This window comes from Vulpes vulpes, chromosome 12 (genome assembly GCF_048418805.1).
Source record: "Vulpes vulpes isolate BD-2025 chromosome 12, VulVul3, whole genome shotgun sequence".
In the NCBI taxonomy this organism is placed as follows: Eukaryota; Metazoa; Chordata; class Mammalia; order Carnivora; family Canidae; genus Vulpes; species Vulpes vulpes.
The window spans coordinates 168,790,332-168,815,985 of NC_132791.1; the positions used below are offsets into that span (position 1 = coordinate 168,790,332).

Below are 25,654 nucleotides of genomic sequence, written 5' to 3' on the forward strand. Positions count from 1 at the left end.
CCAGGTCAACCAGAGCCTGACCTCTCCACCCAGAGGCGGGAAACCGCCCGGCTCCAAGCAGGGCCTGCCCAGCCCAGGCAAGGAGCCTGAGTGCCATCAGCGACCCTGCCACAGTGCCGGGGAGGCTGGGGGCTGCACCCCACCCGCCAGCAGAGCACTCCTCTCTGCACTTGGCTTGTTTACAGAGCTGGCTGCTATTTTAAATCCTGGGCCTGTTCAGGACGCCCCAGAGGTGAGGATGCAGGCTAGGGGGCAGCCCGGGCTGGGGTCTGGGGACTGCTGCCCCAGGGGACCAATGAGTCCCTTTGAGGGCGTGGGGGATGTGGCTGGCCCAGTACAGAAGCAGTGTGTGTGCACGCATGTGTATGTGTGTGCGTGTGTGTAACTCGGAAGGGAACGTGAGCCACACCAGCAGCCTGCAGCTGACCTCCCGGGCACACCAGCCACACAGCGGGCTCCTGGTGGGTGACCAGGCTCCTCCCCCCAGCAGGGACAGCTGCAGGCCGCCCCCTGGCCTCCCAGCCTACAGCAGGGCTGAGCCACTTGACCTTGGAGAGCCGGTCTACTCCAGGATTTTATGGTTGGGGGCCTGGTTTTCCCAGCCACGGTGTCTCACAGAGAGGACAGCCCAGGGGACGCTGAGTGGCCACAAAGGCTTGGCTGTTCTCCCATGTGCCTTGCTGGGCTGGGGAGGAGGGGGGGCTGCTGGAGGGGCACAGGCGGGTGGGGGCGGGGCAGGAGGAAGCTGGAGGGAGCCCGGGAGCAGGGAGGACGGTTGGGGAAGGCTTCCTGAAGAAAGGAGCCGGGAGAGACGCAGAGACACGCGGAGAGAAACGGAAGGGAGAGAGAAACCGCACGACAGAGATGCAGGCCGTGAGGCAGAGACAAAGAGACGGGGAGAAGGCAAGAGCGCGGCCGCAGAGAAGGCGCTAGAAGGCCGACATGTGTGTGGTGAGGCTGAGGTTCAGAGAGGAGGGGAAGAGGTGGTTTGACGACCAAAGTCATTGAAAAATTTTTGGCACAGCTGCCCCGAGGCTCCTGGCCGCGGGCCCGGCTCCGCGCTGAACTCAAACAAACCCCTGTAGCAGCCATCTGCTTGATTTTAAAATAAATCAAACAGTCTGCTGAGCCGGGTGATCGAGTTTCCATCTGCGCCGCCGCCCGCTCGCCGGCTTGGAGCCGCGCTGGCCTCTCCCAGCCAAGCCTCCTGGCAACATGTGTGCCGGTAATTCCTCCAGGAGCAGGGGAACCGGACCCCCGCCCGCCGCCCTGCAACCAGTGCTATTTTTACAGCCACCCACGGCAGAGGGGCGATCGAAAGTGCTCTGAACACCCAGGCTCGGGGCAGGCCGAGTGGCTTCGGCCCACGGGGTCCCCCCCCCACCCCACCCCGCCCCGGCCTGAGAGAAAGGGCAGAGGGGCTGAGAGCAGGGGCTGGGGGTGCCAGGCCCCCAGGGACAGGATGACACTCCCATATTGCCCGAGAACACACACAACACACACACACACACGTCTGAGCAGCCGTGGCTTGCTGCGGGTGGCAGCCGCCCAGGGCCCACCTGGAGCGGCCGAAAATAGCAGCAGAGATCCCCCCTCCTTCCTCCGGCTGGGGTCACCCTGGGGAGTGCTGCCCACCTGTCCCTAAGTCAACTCTTGTTAGTCGCAGAGCCCGGAGACCAGGGGAGCCTGCCTTCCCCGGCCCAGGCCAGAAACAGAGGAGGCAGGCCTCAGTGATCCCATCCGCTCCATGGGTATGAAGCAGCCATCTCGGTGGTCTCGGGGTCTCGCAATCCTGGGGCTGCAGCTGGCACAAGAGGCCTTTGTATGTGATTTTAGAAAATACAGGAAGGAAAGGAATGACCACAGGAAAAGAGGCCTCCTGGGGCATCCCCACCCCACTCTGAAGGACAGGATCTGGTCAACGGGGCCCTGGCTGCTGGCTGAGCAGGCTGGAGTCTCTAGCCCCAGCCAGATGCCTCCATTCCACAACACAGAACACCCTCTGACCCCGCCAGAGGTTCCCCGATGCACTTACTGGGTCCCGGGAGGGAGGTATGTGGGTGGGGAGAGACCCCAGTCTTACTCCTCCCTCAGCACACGGACCATGGCAGGCCAGGAGAGGACACGGTCTGGACCCAGTGCCACCCCTCCCACACTGCATGGCTTTGGGCAAGTTATGCTCCCTCTGAGCCTGGGATTCCCGTCTCCTCCATCAAACATGGGGGGCAGCAGAGTCGATGGTTTGGGGACCATGGTCCTTCCGAAGGATGACCAGGCTTTTGTACCTAGAAGGTTCCTCTGGGTTGCCTTGCCAATGCTTCTGTCCTCAGCACCAAATGCAGCCCACAAATGAAGACAAGCCGATTCCAACAGGCATAGCAGGTTTCCCCTTGTCAGGCACACTCTCTGCTTCCCCGTCCCCCACCCTAACATCTCCAGGTGCAGGCTTTGTTGACAGTCTGCGCAAGTGTCCTGACACACTCCATACCCTCCTGGCCACCTGTAAGGTTGGTGCCTCATCTCCCTCATTTCCCAGATGGAGAAACTGAGGCAGAGAGGGGAACTGTCAATTGCTCAAGGTTGCCCCAAGGTAACAATGGTGCAGACCTGTCCACCTCCAATGCTGAGCTGTCAACCATCGTGCCTTCCTCACTACTCCACGGGTGGGGGGGTCCTCTCTCCCTGCCCCCAGGCCAGCCCGGGCTGCTCATCAACCCAGTCAGCCTTTGTTGAGACAGCACAAAAGTCAGGCACACCACTTCCCACAGGCTACCTCGCTCATTCCCCAAGGAAACCCACAGCAAGGATGCTGCAAACCCACGTTACAGCTGGGAACACTGCTGTCCAGAAAGTGGCCCCAAGCCAGCCAGCAAGGGCAGGACAGGGATGTGAGGAGTGGGCACTCTGGCCCGGATGGGCCTGGCATGGTGCCCCTAGCCACCCCTTGGCTCCCTAGAAGCCAGGACTAGAACAGGAGGAGATGGTGCATGCAGGAAGGGAAGGGGCCACCCTCTGGGGCCACGGGGTCTGCTCCGAGAGTCACCCTGCCCCTCCCGGCCTCCTGCCATGCACCCAACATCCCCCTCCTCCACTGAACAAACGTTTACTGTGCACCAACTGCGTGCCGCCCCACCGCCAGCCCCACCTAGGACACAAGGCCGCGTGAAAGCCACTCTCCTCTCCTGGAACGGGCGAGTCTGTAAGAGGGAACATGCCAGCGTGGGCCACGGAGGAAGGGGGTAGGGAAGGTCTGGCGGGGTGCGCACTGCTGTCCAGGATCTGCCCTCACAAAGTCCCACACACTGGGTGGCTTCAAATAACACAAATCCATTTCCTTGGTTTGGAGAGGTCTGGAATCATGGTGCCCGCAGCGCCGTGCTCCTTCCGAGGGCTGCAAGGGAAGATCCTTCCTGCTTCTTCTAGCTCCTGGTGGCTGCCAGCCACGCTCAGTGTTCCTGGCTGAGAGCTGCGCCGCTGCCGTCCCTCCTCCGTCCTCACGTGGCCCTGGGTGTAGGTGTGTGTACGTGCGTGTCCCTCATCCTGTAGGGACAGCAGGCGGTGTGCTCAGGGCCACACTCATCCAGCGCGGCCTCTTCTTCACTCGACCGCACTCGTAAAGACCTTATTCCCAAATAAAGCCACGCTCACGGGTTCGGTGATGGGACTCTGGGGGGGGGGGGGCACCTCACCCCTGCACAGTCCGCTTCCCCAAGGTTAGCCACCTGGACACATCTCGCCGGAGAACAGAAGCTGCTCCTGTGGAGATGGGGCCAGCAGGCATTCCACTCACAGAACCCAATACTCGCATGATGTCAATCTTTTTTTCTGTCTCTGGACTCCAAACAGCCAGACCCTATTATGGGATATTATGTACCCAGAGGAAGGGCACCCGGTGCCAGCTCCCAGCCTGGCAAGAGCCGCCCTGGGATGGCCTCCGCCTCACTTCACAGCGCTCACTCACTCACTCCCTCCCTCTCATGGAACCGGTCACAGAAAATCTTTGTGGGGACGACGGAGGCCTCTGTTCCCACACAACTGACTCAGCGCAGCTGTCAGCAGCCCGCTGACCTCCACCCTCTGAGGCTGTGAGCCTGAGCTGTCTGCAGGCGCCTGGACCCCTGCCCCAGGCTGAGGGGTTCCTCTGGTGCTCCCAGCTCCCGTGGGAACCCCAACCCAGAGTCTGAGCCCAGAGGATGGCCTCCGGGTCACAGAGTCCCCTCAAGGGTGCTCCTGAGAGTGTGAGCCAAGGCTCTGGGCTCCCCTGGGCTGAGGGGGGTGGGAAATGGCATGTTCCTCACACAGCACACAGCAGGGCCAGCCTGGCTGAGCAGGGCACTCAGGTGGTTGTAGAGATGTGTGCAGCAGCTACCAAGAAGCTTCTAGAAAGGTGCCATCAAAGGACGAAAATGGTAAAGTGCACAAAGATGTTCTCTGCACTCTTATTCATTTATTTATTTGAGAGAAAGAAAGAGAGAGCATGTACCCATGCACGCATGAGCTGGAGGGGCAGAGGGAAAAGGCGAAAGAATCCCAAACACTCTCCACACTGAGTGCAGAGCCCAGCATGGGGCTCGATCTCACGACCCTGAGCCGGAAACACTTAGCCGACTGAGCCACTCAGGCACCCCTGTACTGTTATTTGTAACAGTGGGAGAAATATTCTAAGTGTCCAACAATAAGGTAACAAAACCCAGACATCCCCTGGTCATATGCTGCTGAACATCCCCAGCTGTCACCCTGTGAGTAGGTGGATGGTGCTCACGGATATCCTTGGGGCAGCGTGCTAGATTGCTGGGGTGGCCATGACCACGCCCCAGGCTGGGGGCTTCTATTTCTCACACTGCTGCAGGCTGGAGTCCAAGCCCTGCCATGGGGGGGTTCCTCCTGAGGCCTCTCTCTGGGGTCTGCAGGCGCCACCTTCTCCCTGTGTCCTCGCATGGCCCTCCCTCTGTATCTATGTCCCAATGGCTTATGAGGACACCAGTCATAATGGACCAGGGCCCACCCGAATGGCCTCATTTTAACTTCATCACCTCTTTAAAGGTCCTGTTTCCAAATATGGACACATTTGGAGGTGCAGGGGAGTTAGGACTTCACCATAGGAATTAGGGGGACATAACTCAGCCCATGTCAGGCATCCTCCACCAAACGGAAGCCACTCAACGGGTCGTGTTTCAAACGACCCTGGCACCAAGGTGGCACAGAAGCTTTTGGCTCCCCGTTGCCATGAGACCCGAGAGTTCAAAGGTCTCATGAGCTGCTGGGAAGGAGGCCCTGCCTGAAATGCTCTACCACAAATGGCAGCCTGGAAGCTGGGCAAAAGGCCTCTGCTGGCACCCGGCTCCAACTTGCAAGAGCTGTGAGGCCTTGGACAGGCCACCCCATGCCTGCCTCATGTCTCCTTAATACCAGACGCCAGGCCTCCTGGTACAGACCCTTTCATCTTCGCGGCCCTATCCAACCCCTGCTTTCACAAGGCAAGATGGCAATGACCCAGCTCCATGCAGAAGAACAAGGGCTCACCAACCCCAGGGGGCTTGCTAAACAGCCTCCTCCAGAAGCTTCAAAGGTGCCAGCCCAGTTCACAGATGACAGAAGCAAGGCCCAGACATCGGCCTCAGCTCGTCTCGGAAGCAGCACATTTAATAAGACAACCCGGTGACAGTGGTCAAGTGTCCCAGTGGGAGGGGTGGGCCCCATCACCTCCCGAAAACAGCCACATCAGCTTTCCAAATTCCCTTTTGTCTGAAAGTGTGCGTACACGCTTCCTCACAGTTGTAGCCAAGACCCCTGTGTGACTCTGTGATCCACCTCTCCCTATTCGGCATTAGGGCATCAGCATCTCTGTACTGGAGCAAGCGCCATGACTGTCTGGTGCCTCGCCACATCCACCCCAGGGATAGACCGTACTCTTCTTAACCACATTGGGCTGTTGGACATTTAGAATTTCCCCCACAATTATAAACAGTGCAAAGAACATCTCTGTGTTTCCGTTCTTACAAGTTACTTCCCTAGGATGCGTTTTCAGAAATGGGATGGTGGGTCAAACCCTAGAGTGTTTGTAAAGCCCTTGACGCCTATCAACAGATGGTTTGGGGAAAGATGGTATGATTCAGATTCATGCTGCCACTGGCAACGGGAATGAGCCATCGTTACTACTTCACCAACACTAGGTCTTACTGCTTTTCTGATATTTTAATAGTTTTCATGTAAATGTTTCCCTTTATGCTTATTTGTGTTCTTTGTCATTTGAACTACTTGTCCAAACTCCCCACCCCCCACTTTTTTTTTTTTTTTTTAATAGCAACCCTGGAAGCTAGAAAGTTCAGAACTAGCCTCCAGTGGCCGACAGCTTCAGGACGCCAATGCATCACTTCTTGTGCCTGGTGCCTGACCAATGGTGAGGGACAGGCTCTCCCAGGGGCCTTCCCAGCCTCAGCTGCTTCTATTGCCAAGGCAGGCCCTGCAGGCAATGTCTGGGCTGCCTGCCTGGGGCTCCGAGTCCCCGCCTCAGGTCACATGCTATGGCTGAGCCCACGTGGCTCAGATATAGGGTTGCAGAATGTGGGCCAAGCAGCTGAAGGGACACCGCTTTGCCTTGTGTGACCTGTGGGCTGGCCCTGGAGAAGCAGGTGCTGCTGAAGCTGTTTCTGGGACTCTGAGCTACTCCAGAGGCCATCTTCCTAATTCCAGGCAGGTGAAGGTGCTAGGGGAGAGGATGGGAGGGGGCAAATGTTGAGGGGATGCATGCCAGCTGGAGGCCAAGGGAGATGCAGAAAAAGCCAGGAACACAACATAGAATCTGGGCTTCCTTTATGTTCAAAATAATTGGACAGGGTCAGAAGGCAGAGAAGCCAGGTGCCAACAGCCAGCCATGTGGCAAGGCATTGGGTTAAAGATGAGGATGCTGGTGGTCTAGGTTCAAATCCTGACCCTGCCTGGACCAGCTACAACACCGTGGGCAGGTTCCCTAACGCCCTTGGGTCTAAGTCTCCTTATCTGTAAAGCAGAGTCATACTGCCTATGGCACATCATTGTCATCAGAATTAATGGGGCTGGTCTGTGTGCAGCTCAGCAGGCCCAGGCCACAGGCTGGGCTCAGGAAACACGAGCTCTGGATGTGGGCTGACACGCATTAAGCCCACACCCCACCCGCTCTTCAACAGCAGGCTACAGAAAACTGCAACCCACCCACTGGCAGAGCCAAAAACAGTTTTTACATTTTTAAAGGAGTATTTGTTAAATAGGTAAGTAAAGAAAGAAAAAAGAAAGAAGAATATGGGACAGGAACCCAGAGACTGGCCCACAAAGCTGAAAATGTTTACCATCTGGTCTCTTAAGAAGGAATTTGTCGACTCCAGGTCTGGAGGCCCCCAAAGTATCCCATGGAATCATTTGAAAGGGGACAGGTGGCATGTGGGGCAAGGACCCAAAGGAGTGAGGGGATAGCAAGGAGTCAGCATGTGAGCAAAGAGCTGCCTTTAAGGACCTGTGGGCTCAGAGTTAGTGCTGGGCCCAGGTATGGGGACCTGCTTGTGTCTTTGTGGTGGAAATGGCCGGATGATGGTGCCACTGGCCCCGGTGTGTACAGGAGCATCTGCTGAGATGCTGCGAGATGAGGCCCCAGCCACAGGGCGTGACCCCTCGCCACTGGAGCTCAAGAACCTAGATTTGGAGGGAACACTGAGATACCACAGGATTGGACCCCAGGGAAACTGAGGCAAGGCAGCAGGATTCACCCAAAGTGTCTGGTTGGTCAAGGATGAGAACCCAGGGGTCCCAACTCCCCAGCTGATGCTCTATACCACACATGGACTCTGCAGGGTGGGGGGAGGGTCCCCGTGGACCTGCGGAGCTGGAACCCTCCTGAACTTCCTAGTCAGACCCCCTCCCATGGGGATACTTCAGCCGGGACAAGGTGTTGTTCCTTGAGTGAGGCCCCATCCCTGCTACATTCAGCAGAATCACGTCTGTCCTTCCCCACCCCAGGCCCCCTGGAGAGCTGCCCCTGCTTCACACACTGCCCTCGAAAGCCTCTGCCTTGGTTCATCACCGCAGGCCCAGCAGAGCACAGCACACAGCCATGCCGAGTGCACAAGTGCTCAGCCCCATGTGGTCAGCTGTAAAGTGGCACACTGCTCCCGTTTTATGGATGAGAAGGCAGAGGCTGGGAGAGGGACCGGGACTCATCTGAGGTCCCCCTCCCAATCAGTGGCAGAGCCGGGATTCCACCCAGCACCGTCTGGCTCCAACGCTGGCTCCCTCATTCCTGCCAGCCGGGCGCCGTGAATGGGAAGGTGCTTTATGGCTTGGCGGGGAGGGGAGCCTGTGAATGATCCCCAGGTCCTCAGGTCCCCCTGCCAGGGGACGACCGGCCCCTCCCAGCTGGGCTGCCCGCCCCAGAGGACAGGGCCTCATCTATCTTGCTCACTGCCATCACCAGAGGCCTGGCCCATGCTCAGTTCTCGGCAGGAATCTGCTGAGGCTGTGAGTGGCTGGGGCCGGCCTGGCCAGCAGGCGGAGAGTGCCCTGAAGTGCTGACCAGACCGCTGGGCTCCGAAGACCTGTCCGGTGGGACCCTGGACCCTTATCAGCAGAGGGTCCCCTGGGAGTGGTCCGGCGAGGCTTCTGGCTTAGGGCGCACGGTTTGCCTCCTTGGATGTGAAAATAGGAGGACGAGAGTAGCCCGGGGACGCCAACAGCCCCCCAGCCGCCAGCCCATCCCCATCACCAAGAACCCTGCGCCGGGCCCTGCCAGGAGCCGGGGCCAGCAGCAGGCCTGGAGAATAAACATGTCACCGCGAGGCCAGCCCGCCGGACCGCTGGAGCCAAGAGCCGCCGGAGGCTGTAAACAGTCTCTCTTCTCTTGGCCGCAGCCCCTGGCCCACCTCTCTGCGCTGGGAATTAGCACTTTGCCTGCCATAAAGAAAGGGCAGGCCAGGGTGGGGGCGTTTGAGGAGGGGGCGGTGAGCAGGCAAGCTGGGCTGGCCAGGGGCCAGGCCCTCTGCTCCCAGGCCTGGAAGCCTCCCCCTTTCTGGAGGAGGCGGTCGGAGATTGTGAATGAATGAGCCGCGGTAAGGACTGGGAGGCCCAGCTGAGGCAGAGGTGAGGCCGCAGGCACAAGGGCAGGCAGCAGGGCGAGGGGAAGGGGAGGCCCTTTCCCTAGGGCCCCTGGCTTTGGCCAAGGGAGGGAGATGCTTTCTACAGCTTGCCCAGAGCCCACCTGGGCTTCCAGGTGGTCACACAAACCCCAGGGAATAGCCACGGTCTGTCTGCCCCGGGGCAGCCCCTGGTGCTGGTTCAGACCAGGCTGAAAACCTGCTGCTTCATTTTGGTTGTACCTTCCAGAACCACGAGGCTCCTCACATGGCAAATCTAGCCATGGCACTCCCAGCTGAAACCCTTCATCAGATCCCCAGCCCTTCACATCACGGTGTTTCCAGACCTGCCTGCCTCCTCAGCCTCCTCAGCCTCCTCTCCAGACACAGCCTCCCCACCATGGGCCTCTCTCCTGCCTCAGAGCCTTTGCACATGGAGCTCTCTCCCTGGAAAGTTCTTCCCTCCCCTCTTATATCGGGTCCACTCCCTCTTATTGTGCAGACCTTGGATCAGCAGTCACTTCCTCCAGGAAGCCTCCCAGATGCCTCCACAAGGTTAAAGGCCCCCATGACCTACCTTCCTCGTACTATGTCCCTCTCCTTACCCCAGCTACAAGCTTGCACTTGTGTGATTTGGTGACTTGCACTGTCTCTGCCACCAGACTGGAAGCCCCATGAGGGAGGCGCTGTGTCTGGTTCTACGAAACCCCTTTTCTTAGTCACCAGAAATGTAACTACACTCAACCCACACTTGTTAAATGAACGAATCGGTAGATGAAGAAATGACCTAGAAAGATCACCTGGAGCTCAGTTCAAATCCCCTCCCAGGCTGTGAGGCCTCCGCTCCTCAGAGCTCCCCATGGCTCCTGGCTCACAGGGACACCCCCACAGCTGTCAAGAGGACGCTATGAGCTGCCCAGGCAGGAGGTCAGTGGGCAAGGACGAATGGGCTGGAGGAAACCAAAGAAAGTGAGAAAAAGGTAAGGCCGTGAAGCCAGAGATTGAACGTATTGGCCAAACATGGGTTCAAGTTCTGGCCTTACTGTGCAGCATTGGGCCAGTGGTCTGACCTCTCTGGGCATTCACAGCATTCACGTCTCCGAGGGAGGATCCATGTGGAGGATCAAGTGAGCGAAGACATGTGCACATGTCCAACAAATGAGAACTTTGATGACTCATGATTTGGGCAAGCCATCTGTCTAGAACATTCTGGGGGATTCAGGGGCTTTTCTCCAGAATGCCCCAGCTGAGGGTTTTGACAGTCTGGACGCCAGAACTCGGCCTGTGGTCTATCACCCACCTAGGTCCTAGCCCGAAGACCTCAGAAGGAGCTGTGACTGGAAAGCAGCCCCCTGGCTGGCTGGGTATGGGCGGCACAGGGGCAGACCTACTGTTGCAGGGGGTCAGGGGCTGCATGACCCTGCCCTCCACAGGAGCCTGACCCGCTGCTGAGGATGCTGGAGTCCCAGGGAGGACACCACAGGTAATCTCCTGCGGGGAAGAGTATAGCCTCCAGGGGCAAGAGGACCACAATTCAAATCTCACCCCTTAAACAAGAAGACACCACTTCATACCCACTAGGATGGCAATGAGCAAGACGACAAGTAGTCATGAGTGCTGGTGAGGACGTAGTGTGGGTGGGAACGTAAAACGGGGCAGCAATGTGGAAAAGCAGTGGGGCAGCCCTGGATGACCCGGCCAATCCACCCCTAGGTACCTGCCCAGCAGAAGGAAGATGCAGGTCTGCACATGAACTGTGCACGACCTGTCCATGTCCCTCAACCGCCCAAACGTTTGTCACATGATAAATGTGCTTCCCTGCCCCTTCCGGGGCAAAGAGGCCCTTCTCTGAACTCCCCCGACCCTGCACACAGTGCGTCCCTGATGCTGTCAGATGGCAATGCAGCCACACTATGGACTAGTACTCAGCCATAAAAAAGGCCTGAAGACCTAACACATGCCACAACACGGAGGCCCTTGGAAGTGTGCAAGAGGCCAGGCACAAATGACAGGCGATGCGGCTTTATTCACATAAAACATCCAAAACAGAAAGACCCAGAGAAGCAGGGAGTAGACGAGTGGTCCCCTAGGGCTGGGGATGGGGAGAGCAGCGTGGCCATTAACGGTGATGAAAACATCCTAAAACAGACCGCGGTGGCGGCTGCATGACTCTATGAGATGCCAAGAGCCACTGAGCTGCACGTATGGGATGAGTGATGGCACGGTGCGTGAATTCCATCTCAACGAACCATTTTAAAAAGGAAACCCCACTCGCTGGTTTCCTTCTAGTACAAGGGGCTTCAGGTCGACCCTCCTCTCTTCCCACTGCCTGCATGTCCTGTGAGGCAGGAGTGTGGACCATGCATGGCGGTCCCTGGCCTTTCTGCGGGAGTTTGCCACATTGTCACCCAGGCCACGTGGGTCAGCCATGCCTGGGGCCCCGGGGTCAGTCCTCGTGGCTCCTGGGTGGCTCCCTGCTCACCGCCCTCACCTGTGCCTGAGCTGCCCTTGCCCTACCCCTGCCGGGGCACAGAGGCCCATCCCTGAACTCCCCTGGGCCCTGTGCACAAGTGTGTCCCACTGCTGCAGCACCCCAGACCTGAGCAGGCCTGACGCTCCTGCTTGCACAGCTGCAGGCCCAGAGGGCGCACAGGTCAAGGCCCAGCCTGCCCGAGGCTCTGTCCAGGTGGCTGCCTTGAGTAGGGCACTGGGAGGGACAGCTGGGGAGATGGCGAAGGGTGGGAGTCCTCAGGAGGAGGCAGGGGCTCTGGGAGAGACCCAGGAGCCAGATGTGAACTCATGTGCCCCTGAGGACCTACTCCTTGGATGGGACCAAGGGCTCAGCATCTGGGGGGAAATCCTCTCTGGGGTAGACTGGAGCTGAGCGCCACATTCCCCAGGAGCACACAGATGTTCTGGCCGAGGGCGTTGGAGGAGGAGCTGGCGGGAGCGGGAGGCCAGGGCTGGCCGGCTTGCCTCCCCGGGAGCTGGGGCACAGCCAGGAGCCTGCAGCATGTCGCCAGGGTGGCGGCGGGACGAGGCCTGAACCCTAGCCTCCCACTCCCCCAGGCCAGGCGTGGCGCTGCTCTGGGCCTGGGTGGACCACATCTGGGCTCCAAGGAGAGCACCCAGGTGAAACCAGACAAGGGGATTTCTGTCAGGCTCCACACGGAGATCCCGGTGTGGCCAGGAGTCGCCTCCAGGACCACAGCCACCTTCCAAGGGACACACAGCTTCCCTAGAGAGGGATTCTTGGCTTTTGGGGCAGAGGGGTGAGTGGCGAATCCTCCTTGTGAACAAAAGGGCACTAAGAATGCTGGCGGCCCCACATATTATGTGACAACTAAAGACACCCCACGTATTTACAGATACTACGGGGTGGGGACCTGCTGGGAACCACAGCCTGGTGTGGAACCTACCGTGCTGCCCAGGGGCCGCTGGGGAAGTGTCGGCCTGCTTCCCTGCATCAGCACCTCCCATTCATCCACACAGCGCTCTGCTCTGGGGGCCCCCAGCTCCCCACAGCCGAGCAGCAGCTCCTTGACCCCAGGAGCCAGGCCGAGGCCTCAGCAGGCCTTTCCTATCCGCTTGGGCTGCGGTGTTGGAGCGCTACCTGGCCCCTGGCAGGAGGTCCAATGTTCCCAGCGACTCCAACACTCAGGCCCCTTTCTCAGAAGGTGCTAGTCAGTGGGGACTGGGGCAGAGAGGTTTTGGAACTAGGGGCAGCTGGCCGGTCCCTCCCTGTCCAGGTCCTGCACCTGTGTGGGCAGGAGCATCGGCTCTGGGATCTGGCTCCCTTATGTTGCAGACCAGGGGACATGTACAGGGGCCTCAGAGGAAGGCCTGGAGGGCAGCTCCCCATACTGCCTGCCCCAAGCATGGTCTGGGTCCCTAACATCCACTGGGGACCATGGTTTCCCTGAAATGTTCCTTCTCATCAACTCAGTTTTAAAAAAGATTTCATAATTTCTAGGTCATCTCTATGCCCATCACAGGGCTCAAACTCAGAACCCTGAGATCAAGACTTGCATGCTCTACCGACCCAGTCAAGAGTCCCCTCATCAACCCACTTGTTAAAAAACCTTTGAAAGGATTTTTTAAAAACTAGTATCATTCACCATCCACAGACGGTAACTAAGTATGTCTAGGGATTTCACGCTAAAGCTCTCTACCTTCTTCATCGGCAATTCTGAAATCCAAAAGGGTCTGAAAACTAAAACACAATGTCATGAGTTTGTGGCAAATTTTATGTGACATCCATTCTACCACAGGAAAAAAAAATACTGAGGTTGAACGAGGCACCAGCCCTGAGCCATCTCCTTGCAATAAGACTGAAGCCAGAGTCAAAAAATACAACTCTCTCTCTGTGTGATTCCCTGTCGGTTAGGGCCCCATCTGAAGGTCCCGTAAAGGAAGTCACCCTGTGTGACAGTGCCCAGGGGACAGAGCTCAGGACCCAGAGACCACGGCTCTGAGTTCAGGTCTGGCCTCCACCACACACAGCTGTGTGATGTGGGGCGAGTCAAATGACCTCTCTGAGCAGTTTCCTTGTTTCCCTGCTCCTGACACGGAGCGTACGGGCAGCCGCTGGGACAATGAGACGAAGCCCTTGGGAAAACAGTCCGCAAATATTAATGATCCCCATTATAATAGGATAACAGTAAATCACTGTGGCGTTGGCCTGGCTGCCTGACACTGGACATATGGAAGACACCCAAGGGTTCTTTCGAGAGGCCCCTGCCCCAAGGGACCCTGGAGCCTCATGTGGAAAAGATAAAATTGGCCCATTAGGACAAGCACCTGCTAGTGACAAAAATGAGACCCAAGTATATCTGAAGGTGGAAGGAAAGGGGAGGAAGAGAGTGACAAGGTGTCAGGGAACAGGCAGGGGAGAAGGTGGGATTGTCCTCAAACAGCAGAGGGAAGGCTAACAGCCCCAGCTATTTTTATTTAGGAGAAAGCAGGGCAGGGCAAAGTCAGATAGAGCAGGTGGTCACGTCTCCTGGCCTAGATGCCTGTCCCCAAGCCCAGCTTGTCCCATCCCCCGGTGGCCATCCATGCTGCCCCCACATCCATGCTCGGGCTCATGCAGTAGCCTCCTCCCTGCTCTCCCGGGTACCACCCTCCAGATGCCACCTGGGCCTCCACTCGGGGCTCAGCATCGCCCCGGGGTCACATCACACTCCTGCTCAAAACCCTTCCCTGCGGCCCATGGCTAAGTGGCCAAAGCCCGACCTCTGGTCAGAATGCCCTGCTTCATCCTCTCGGATCCCGAGCTCCCAAACTTAGGTTTCAGAGAGAGAATGATGAGAGGCGCAAACTCCGAGTTCCCACCCAAGATGTTTTTTGACAGACAAAACAAAACAAAACAAAAAACCGCATATTTACATAGAAATAAAGCTTTGGTCAACAACTCTGCCTCCTTTTGCAGCTACGCCAGGATGCCTTAGCAGGACCCTCTGTTACAGACTCTCAGGACCCGTGCTCTGCTCCATGCAGGCCCCACCAGGGGGGACGGGAGGAGCCCCATGCCCTGGCTCAACACAGGGGAGGCCTGGCCAGGATGGCAGGGAGTGGACACAAGACCAGAGAGCACGGAGCTGGGGCAGGGGTGCACTGGGAGGTAGGGATGGAGGGTTCTGGGCAATGCTCCTCAGAATCAAACAGGGGCGACCAGGGTTGCCTGGGGAAGTACACAGCACCTCCAAAGTAGCCGGTCCTCCTACAGGGGGAGCAGTCAGCGCTCCTCCCCAGGTCAAGCCTCTGGCTGGCAGGACCCAGGGCCACCTCTTCCCCAGGCCACCATCTGACATGCCTGCCCTACGCTCTGCTCATCCGTTTTTTTTTTTTTGCCTGTCTCCTTGGCTACAAGGTCAGCTCCTAGCCAGCAGAGACTCTGGTCTGGGTCGTCCATGGCCATGGGCACCCCCCCCCCCCCCCCCCCGCCGCCACAGGCCCGGGACAGCGCCTGCCCCCAGCTGGCCCTTAGAAAATGTTTGCTGAAAGAGCACACCCTGTGCACTTGGCTGGCCACGCACCCATCCATTCATGCGGCCCGCAGACACAGGGCCTTCTTTTCTTTTATATCAAGGGACGTGTGGGCTCCTTTCCTACATGTTCGGTGGGCCTGAGGGTTACAGCTGAGAGGAGGGACGGAGGGGACTGGAGGCTACAGGCCCAGGCCACCAGGGCTTCCCTCCTCCGGCCTCCCTGCAGGCAGACCCCCGCCCCCAGAGCGAGGACCCTGAGGGCCACAGCTGAGCCCAGTACCTAAGGGGTCCCCAGGCACAAAGGTACCCTTGGCAGGAGGTAAGCACAGATGCCTTCTTAGAGAACACATGTTCTGTTGGTCATTGACTGCATCTAGAAGGTGCTCTATACACTCGGCACACATCAAAAGCACAGTAGAAACCCGCTTTCAGACAATCATGCTGCCTTCTGCTCTGCTCAGACCAACGTGGCTACAGCAGACTGAGGACCAGCCTGGGGCCAGCTGTGTGGCCTGCACACAGCCCCATCCCCCGGGCCCTCAGCTCCAAGGTGGCATGGAACAGGGGACACCAGGACCAGTTTCCCAACCTGGGTGACACATGGCCTTGATCCTGGGAGAACTGCCAAATAACCTGGTGTACAGAGATATTTACTCTAGCTCTGCCGAGGGGCTGACACTCTTGTGACCACGGGCAGCTAGAGAGGAATAGAGCTCCCATCACTCATCTTCTAGAACTACAACTTGATGTGCTGACTTCTCCTGGGTCTTTGGCCCTAAACTAGGATACAGATGCAGGATGTGAGAGCTACAAATCCTCGCCTGCCCTACCCCAAGGAAACGGGGGGCCTCACTGTGTTCCCACAGTCTTTCTGCCGAACACTGACCCCAACCCAGCACTCATTCTCCTATCTGGGAATCTTCCGTCCATCTGCCCAGCCTTCCTGCCAGGCTCTGCGCTCCTTGGGACCAGGTCTTCTCCCCTATGTTTGGCACATAGTCAGTGCTCGAGAGATGGTTGATGGATGGATGAATCACGTCCAATTCCTCAAGTGACCCTGCAGGAATTAAGTTGCTGGCCCAGGGGCACCAGATGGCCGGTGGGTCCTGTGCTGGGGTTTTGGGGCCTCCAACACACTGTGGCCCACTCCAAGGCTGGTGGCCGGTCCTCAAGGGCCGTGGACACACAGTCACCCTCAGCAAAGGGTGACCTTCCAATGCAGTTAAAAATGGATTTTGCTGATCTTAATAAAAGATCCATTTAGCTTCTGAATTAGGGAATGCAAATTCCAGCAGGTCCCACCCCGTCTAAACACGCGGCCTCCAGGACTCCCTCTCAGTGCTACTGGGGAGCGTTGGTGCAGGACTGTGACACGCTCCTGGATGAATTTATGTAGCTGCTCAAGGTCCAGGCAGGCCTGCTGCCAGCAACCAGGGGGCGGGGGAGGAGGGGTTTAGTCTCAGGCACCCTGGGGACCATTTTCTCCCCTAAAACATAAGAAGGAACACACACACACTGCAGTCGCACAATGCAGGGGTATACGAATAACAAATCTAGCACCTTCCTTGCTGTTACCTGACCCCTGCCGCTGCCTATGTTTACAATCGGATGCTGTCCTTCCCCACGTTTCTCAATCGCGCAAATGTCCAGGAGAGACGCTCTCTCCCGGCCACTGAAATTGAGATTCTCCTGTGCCCAGGACTGCGTAATTCATGAGCATCTGCTGAGTCGAGGCGATCACAACACTGATCCCCAAACCCTTCCCTAGAGCCCCCGAGTCTGAGCATTCTGGAAACCAAAAGTGTTCTTCGCTCATTTGGCAGTGAAGCCTGCCTGGCCTGGCGGCTATCTGCATATTCGGCTCCTTCCGCACTGGGCGTGAATATCCATGTGTTTCATGCAGAGGTGCCATCCGTGGTGGCTAATGACAGCACACTGCCCGGGCCCCGCCAGGCGTTAGGTAAAAATACAGTCACGGAGCAAGAGAAACTGTCCATGGGGCTGAAAAATTCAGAAGCATTTCTGGCCCCAAAGCATCCAACAAGGGCCTACAGACCAGAAGTGACCAGAAGTGACCAGAAAGCAGCTGCTAACTCTTAGAACGGAGCAGAGAATCTCAGTGTCTCTGTCCTTCCCATGATGTTCGGGGCACTGCAGGGGCCGGGGACACCCTGGATGTTCTCTGCCAGGGAGAAATTCACAGGGTCACGCTGCAGTGGACATGCTGGTTCTCCCTCCCTCCCTCCCCCACCTCTCGCTCGCTCGCTCTCTCACATACACACACAGACGAGTCTTGTTTTCCAGAGTGTAGATTAGCAGTACATACCCCGAATGCTGGTGAAAATGTAATGCAGATGAAGACAGCTATGCGCCACGTGGCAATGTTCCAAGACTCCGAAATCCCAGAGCTGCGTCCAAGTCCCGGGTCGGGAGACCATCAGCTGTGTGACTCAAGGCAAGTGACATAACCTCTCTGGGCCTCGGAAACCGCGAAGCCGTGAAACTGCATCCAGCTCTGCCTTCTCGGCCGCCACTCGTGCCCAGGCCGGGCCCACGGCAGCCAGCTCCCAGCAGCCCCTGCCTGTCCCCCCCTGCTCCCAGCCTGCCTGCCCAATGCCACACAGAAAAATTCTTCTCTTAAAACCGCTTTTGTTAGGTCGCCTTCAACCCTTGCTTCAAACACACAATGGCTTTTTATTGCCCCAGTGAATGAAGCCCAACCTCCTTTGTTGGTTTAAGAAAGAAAAATCTTATATTAAAAATAATAAATCACCTGAAATTCTGTCAACCTAGGACAGCTGACTTCCCCTCCTTGTCCACACAGGCACACAGGCAAAAGCACATGGCTGTGATCACGAGCAGGGGACAGATCTGCACCCCACTTCCCATGTGTCACATCACTGCTTAAGTGTTTCCCGTGCTGAGAAAGAGCCTCCACGTTCATCTGAGAGCTGCTGACCCCAAGACCAGCCCACCAGAGCTATGGATGACCCGAACACTTGGAATCTCAGGCTGGAGACTGTCTTATCAAGCAGTTCCTGAAATATGCTGTGCAGAAAGGCAATCTGTCCTCTACCTGGAGGGTCAGAGTGAACATCAGAGCGCTAAAAGGCACTGATAAGTCCTGCAGCACACAACCCAGTATAGATTTTTCTTTTTCTTTCTTTTCTTTCTTTCTTTCTTTCTTTCTTTCTTTCTTTCTTTCTTTCCTTCTTTCTTTCTTAAAGATTTTATTTATTTATTCATGACAGACACAAAAAGAGAGGCAGAGATACAGGCAGAAGGAGAAGCAGGCTCCATGCAGGGAGCTGGATGTGGGACTTGATCCCGGGTCTCCAGGATCACACCCTGGGCCAAAGGTGGCACTGAACCCCTGAGCCACCCGGGCTGCCCTAGATTTCTTTAATATACTGTTCCCAAACAGGTAAGTAAGGAAAAAAAAGTCACCTCAATACCTGAGTCATTAGTGTTCCTTGGCACACACGGGGGCATGGTAAGTGTCTGATGTCACCTCGTCACCTCGTACACTTCCAGAGGCACCTCCTGCCCAGAAAGCTTCCCAAATGTCCCCTGCTCTCTTCCTGATAACTGATCTGAATCCTGAGCCTGGCACTTGTGATTAACAAGAATTCTGTTTTTTCTCCTCTTGGAAAAAAAAGTTCATTAGGGTTACTCCCACATGTGCACCTGGAGGGAAGAGACGAAGACCAGCCCCTGAGCAGCTAGCTGGGTGACACTTGGCAAACTGTCAACTTCTCTGAGTCTCAGTTGTCTTGTCTGTGAAACAGAGAAGCCAGCAGCTCAGTACCAACACGTCGTGATTCTAGCCTGCCCAGGCTTTCAGCTCACAGCTGCAGCAGAGACCAGTGAGGTTACCGAGTCTATGAACAGCAGCAAAGAGTAAATGTGACATTTTTTTCCCCTAGAATAATTCAGGGACGTGGAGTCAGAATGCCTGGACTTGGAGCCCAGCTCTGCTGACCCCCGCTGACCGGTCCTGGGCAAGGCCTTGACCCGAGCTTCACTTTCCTCCCTGTGAAATGAAACAGGCCACACAGACCCACACACACTCACAGAGACAACACACACACAGAGAGACACAGAGACCCACATACAAGTACATGTGAATCGGGGAGATCTGGACAAGCTCGGTGGATTGTGTCAAGGTCAATATCCTGTTGGTGAAATTGCGCTACAGTTGTGCAAGATGTTACCACCGGGGGAAATGAGGTGAAGTGCGCACGAGATCTCTCCATTCTTCCTCACAACCATATGTATATCCACAATGATCTCAAAATAAGTTTTTTTTCCCCAAGATTTTACTTATTTATTCATGAGAGATGCACAGAGAGAGGTGGAGACACAGGCAGAGGGAGAAGCAGGCTCCATGCGGGGAGCCTGATGGGGGACTCGATCCTGGGTCTCCAGGATCACACCCTGGGCTGAAGGCAGGTGCTCAACCACTGAGCCACCAGGTGCCCCTCAAAATAAGTTCTTTAAAACGAAGCAGGCTAATGCCTATAGCATGGGGCCACCACAGATATTCAACAAGACGGTGTGTTCGTCATTCCCTCTGGGATGCCTGCCCGTACAGCGGGCGTTCACTAAACAAACTGAGAAGAACGGAGTAACTGGACAAATACATGGAGCACACAGTCGGTGTTCAATCGTTTTTCCTTGCTGTTTTGATTAAAGTCTCAACGGCCTGGAGAAACGCAGGCCTCAGAGTTGGTTCTTGGGGCCACCACCATCGGAGGGATCCCGGGGTCTCTCAGCAGCAGGGCTTTGTCAAGAGCTGCCAGCTGCCGGGGAGCAGAAAGCCAGGCAGCCAGAGGCAGGTGGGCAGCAGGCGGCAGAGAGGCAGAACCATTCTTGTTTGGGAAGGCATTTATTCAGATCCCACCTCCTTCCCAGAAGGCGGAGGCGGCTTCCAGCGGAGGCCCAGGTGCGAGACAGGCCGCCCCCACCCCTGCCTGCTCCCGCCCGGATGATCCTGTCTGACACACAGCCGTCCAGGGAAGCCACTCAGAGGCTGCCAAAGAAAATGTCCCCCTCCCGGTCTCACGCCCCTCTGGCCACTCACTGCACGGCGAGCAGGGAGCAGGGAGGCCAGGAGGCCCCCTGCCCCGGCTGCCTGAGGAGGCAAGGTGGGGTCATCCAGTATGAACCAAAGGGCAGGGGACAGGCCCAGGGTGGGGGTCCCCAAGGGCCACAGGAGGTTCAAGAAGCCTTACTGCACAGCAGTCCACATCTGTGCAAGCCACAAATGACCTGGGTGTCCAGCAGCAGATGACCGGGGATCACTGTGGAGCCACTACAACTGCTCTCCTCCCGGGATGTTACATGCCCAGAGGACTCTGGGTAACTACTCGCACGCTGCTCTGACACCTTCTAGTCGGCCCAAGCTTCCATGAGAACACTGCTATGATCCCACTTGACAGATCGGGAAACTGGCACAGAGAGGTGATGTAACTAGCCCCAGAACACACAGCTAGGCAGAGGCACAGCCCACAGCTGAACCCCAGCATCTTGCTCCACAGTCTGCAGTCTTAGCCTCACTAGGAAATAATCGTCACAACCCACGTGGAAATGACGCATGACAACAGGGCACGGTGTGGTCCCAGCGACAGTAGCATGTGTGCACGCACCAGCCTGCGCAGACAGAAAAAGGCTGGAAGCTCTGGGTTACTGAATCACGGGGGCCTTTAATCACTTCCTTTCTGGCTCTGCTGCCTGAGTTTTCAGCACAGAACGTGTCAGGCTTCAGGCAAAGCCTGAGACCGCCAGGTATGCCGCCCTAGATCCCCACTGCCCCCCTCTTCTTGGGCACCTCCCCATGCATGTTCCCACCCACACCCACCTGCTCTGGGAACTTCAGGGTCTAGGTCCTTCCAGGCCCTCAGACCATAGTCACGGCAGCAGCACCAGGGGCTCCACTCCCTCTGACGATTGCTGGGGGCCAGGCGGTGGGGGGCACTAAGCCATGGCCCCTCCCCTTGGGATCTATCGCACAGATACTAAAATGATGTTTATAACAACTTTGGGAAGCGTTTACATCAAGACGTTAAGTGAGCAAGAGCAGGACATACCACTGTATGTAGTGGTTCAGCTCAACTTGGTAGAAAGAAATGTGCTAACCGAGCCCAGGAGGCAATCCTGACAGTGGGGACAGTGGCTGCCTCTGAGCCGAGGCTGGGCTGGGCAAAAACTTCTTGATTCCCCTGCGGACAGACGTCCCACAATCCCTCCAGCCATGACATAATCATCATGTAAAAATAATGGCACTTATTGCCAGAGACAACGCTGAGCGCTTCACACGCCTTAATCCACCCAACCCCCTCTTGGAGGCCGATCTAATCACAAATGTTTTACAGATGAAGCAAGTAAAGCACAGAGAAGGTAAGTGACTTGCTCAAGACCACACAGTAAGTGCTAGAGCTGGGATCTGTCCTGTTACTTAAAAATTTTTTTAAAAGGTATTAAAATCCTCTTTTGATAGGAAAGCAAAGGAATGGAAAGGAATTTTCATATTTATTGAATGTGTACTGGTATATAAGTAAGTACAACCTGCCCACTTACCCCACTCCTCATTTAAAAGCAAGTCATACGTAAGGACCCCGCACATTGTTGGTGGGAAGCAGAACCTTTGCAGCCCCTCAGAAGAGCCTGGCAGTTCCCTAGATGGTTAAACAGAGTTATGATCGGACTTGGCAATTCCACTCCTAGGTATACACCCAAGGAAAAAAAAATACATTCACATGAAAACCCGGATGTGAATGTTCACAGCAGCATCAATCACCAAAGCCAAAAGGCAGAGATCCTCTAAACGCCCCCGATAGATGAGTGGACCAGAGATGCAACACAGCCACATGCTGGAGTATCACTCAGCGGTACCAGGGCTCGAGGTGCCGACACCTGTTACACCAGGGAGGGACCCTGACAATACTTTGCTAAGCTAAAGAGGCCAGACACAAAAGGCCACATGTTGTATGGTGCCATCCACATAAAGTGCCCAAAACAGGCACATCCAGAGAGAGAGGGGGTGGTGGTTGCCAGGGACCTGGAGGAAGGGAGTATGGGGGTTGTCTTTCGAGGGTGATGAAAAATGTTCTACAATTAGGCAGTGGTGATGGTTGCCCAATGCTGTGAGTACAATAAAACCGCTGGATCACATGCTTTAAAAGGGTAAATTTTATAGTATGAAAATCACATCTCAATAAAACTGCTGTTAAATTCTTTTAAAAATAAAGGGCAGGGGAACACCTGGGTGGCTCAGTGGTGGAGTGTCTGCCTTCAGCTCAGGGCGTGATCCCAGTCTGGGGATCGAGTCCTACATCGGGCTTCCTGTGAGGAGCCTGCTTCTGCCTCTGCCTATGTGTCTACCTCTCTCTCTGTGTCTCTCACGAATAAATAAATATTGAAATTAAAAACAACAACAACAACAACAAAGGGCAGGGGTGCCTGGGTGGCTCAGTTGATTAAGCATCCAACTCTTAATTTCAGTTCAGGTCATGATCTCAGGGTTGTGAGATCGAGCCCCACATCAGGCTCTGCACTGGGCATGCAGTCTACTTAAAATTCTCTCTCCCTCTCCTCCTCTTAAAAATAAATACACAAATAGAATGCAATGCCTAAAGAAAACACCTCCCATGGCTCTGAGGGGACACAAGGTGACCCCAGAGATGGAGTGACGAGAGGTTCATAGAAGCATGCTGTTTGCCATCTGGCCACACCTCCAGGTGTGTCTCCTTTGTACCCAGGGCTGGGGATCCCATGGCCCCTCAAATGACAAATGCAAACATAGCAAGATACCCGTCGCCAGGGGAGAGCCTTGGCTGATGCAGTGGAGATGTTCTAGGGCGCCAGTAACCTGCCTCAGCCTCTGACAGGCCCCATGTTCACGGGCCGGTTCCTACCCCCTCCCCCCATGCCTCTGCCTTGGAGTCTTTGACAAAGTGAGGCTGTTGCACTCCAGAATCACTAAGCCTCCTCCCAGTTCTAGGATTCTGAAGAGGCAGTCTGAGATTTGCCATAAATGCAAAGACAAAAGAAATGGAGGTTTCAATCACGGTTACGATTAAGTATACTTTGTAGCAAATTTTATCTGTGTGACAGATAAAAGATACTTTATAACATGGGAGGACACAAATCTTTTTAACAGTGAATACTTTGTATAGTAAAAAATGAAACATAGATGTTATTAGGTGCCTATGTTCCAAATAAGAGAGCCATTAACACAGAAGACAGAGCTGGCAATCCTTCACAATCTGTGGCTCTAAGATAAGGCAGTTTTCTCTCCTGCATTAACAATCATTTATGTCTAGTATCTTTCTTACTTATGCAAGGCTGGATAAAGTGTCCTCAGGCAAAAGGACACACCACTTTGACTTCCACGGAGGTCACAAGGGCAGGATGATAGACAGAAATCACTCTCACTTCCACTGACTCAACACAGAGAGAGGAGATCGGGCGTGCAAAATGTTCCCGTAAGCACTAATAATCTGGAAAAAGCCTAGTGGTCTCATGAACATTTCATCTAGACTTGCAAAAATAGAGCAGGAGAGGCTGCAAAGCACAAAAGACCTTACATTTCAAGGCCAAATGGGCTGGTTAAAAAACTTTAAAAAGGCACAGTCTCTTAAACATAAACCTTTTAGGAGATCAAGCCAATTGATAAACCTCTAGCCAGATGGATCAAGAAGAAAGAGAGAAGGTACCCACTACCCGTATCACCAAAGAAAGAGGGGACATCACTACAGAACTTACAGACATTAGAAAAACACTAAGGGAATATTACACAGCAGTGATGCCAATTAACTCAACTACCTGGATAAAACGGATAAGTTCCTCCTCGAAAAACATTAATTACCAGAACAGTGTCAGGAAGAAATAAAGCTCACGGGAGAATTCTCTCTCAGCACACCAAGATGGTGGCCAAGGCTCTTACCCACTGAAGAACATAATTTAGGAAAAGGTTCTCAACTAGAGCTGGTTTTTAAATGTGGGCAAAGCTGGTTTGGTTTGGCAGAGATGTCTCCTAGAACTTTTATTTACAGTGGCTTTCAGGGACGTATACATAACACTATCTTTGTTGTCCTTCCCACTCCCCCAGCTCCTGTCTTCTCTAACACTTTGATCTTGCCAACGCTGCTTCTGCCAGCCATGGTGCTGCTCAGGATGTCAAGACATGATGGTGGGAACAAGTGGGGTGATCTCAAGGAATAACAAAGAGCCAGCTCATGTACATGGTGCTTTCAAGCGTGTATACAGGTCAGTGCACCTGTAACAGTGGCTCTTTACCTTTTGGGAACCACGTAACCTGGTCAGAGTCTGATGAGTTACTGATCCTCTGCCTCGAAAAATGAATGCATGCATCAGATTTTGCACGGAGATTTGAGGGTTAAGACGTGCACGTGAGAATGGAGGGTCTTTGTAAATTCTTCTGCCCCAACTCTGGAGTGTCCCTCTTCCTGGGGCCTGACCCCCCCACGTGGCCCCTCCCAGCTCACCTCATTCCACTAACAGAGTCCAGACCCCTGCGTGTTTGAGGTCCACAGCTCAGCTCTCTGGAATGCAGAGGACTGGGGGAGAAACTGAATGACAAATGATAAAAATAGTTAAGAGCCAACATTTATTGAGTATTTACTACGTACTGAGCCCTGTGACACATACACTACCATAATTCCTGTATACAGCTGAGGACACAGGCCCTATGCACAGACAGACAGGTAGTCAGGTGGCATGTACCTGCTGACTGCCACCAAATGCCAACGTGGGTGTTCTCGGGTCCAGGAGTCCAGAAAGGACCATCCACCATCCGTCTACATGTCCCCTTCATCTCTCGGAGGAGGAGCAGTGGGATCCCAGGGAGGAGTGAAGGGAGCTCAGATCCCAGGTGTTCCAGGCTCTACTTCCAGGTCTCCCATCCCCCACCCTCCCTCCTCTTAGACAAGAGGCCACAGCATGGTGGCGATGGTCATCCTGAACAGGGCCTAGATTCTCCACAGTCGGCGCCAAGGTTCATGGGAGATTAATCAGGAGTTCCTGCTGCAGGATATGCATGGCCCCAGGGGTGGGGCTTTCCGAGGGCAAGGGGCACAGGGCATGTTCATTCCATGGGCCCTTGAGGCCACGGCTGTCAGCGGGGCCTCAGATCCCTCCCTCTCCTGCTTCCTCTGCTCCCAGTAGCTAGTCACCACTTCTGGAGTCTTGACTGCTTGCCAGGCCCTCCACTAGGGACTCTGCCTGCTTATGTCCCTATGAGGAAGGGCCTAAGACTGTCCTTATGTATGGGTGAGGGGCCTGAGGCTCAGAGAGGGACCACATGGTGGGCAGGGGTGGGGGTGGTGTGACTTCAGAGCACCTAGCCAAACTGCACCACCCACCTACCGGGGACAGACCAGCATGACCCCACCTGCAGCCTCGGTTTCCCCATCGGTACCAGAGGGGTGATGCAGTACTTACATCACCCCTTTCGTATGGATGGCCGGGAAGGGCAGATGAGTCAGAGCGGAGAAGCCCTTCAGAAGGGGAAAAATCTGGGAGGCAAGTGTCTCCTGTCCTTGT

General features: G+C 55.5%; 1 protein-coding gene across 11 annotated transcripts in view; it reads right to left on the reverse strand.

Annotated features, from left to right (window-relative positions):
* Positions 1–25,654, reverse strand: part of GSE1 (Gse1 coiled-coil protein) — a 414,721-nt gene that overhangs the window by 375,151 nt on the left and 13,916 nt on the right. The window contains exon 1 of one of the 11 annotated variants that reach the window (XM_072731393.1): positions 17,415–17,646. The exons of the other annotated variants lie outside the window; for them this stretch is intronic. The gene's annotated coding sequence lies outside the window, so the exon portion shown is untranslated. Of the gene's footprint in view, positions 1–17,414; positions 17,647–25,654 lie in introns of those variants that run through there. 11 annotated transcript variants of the gene reach the window in all.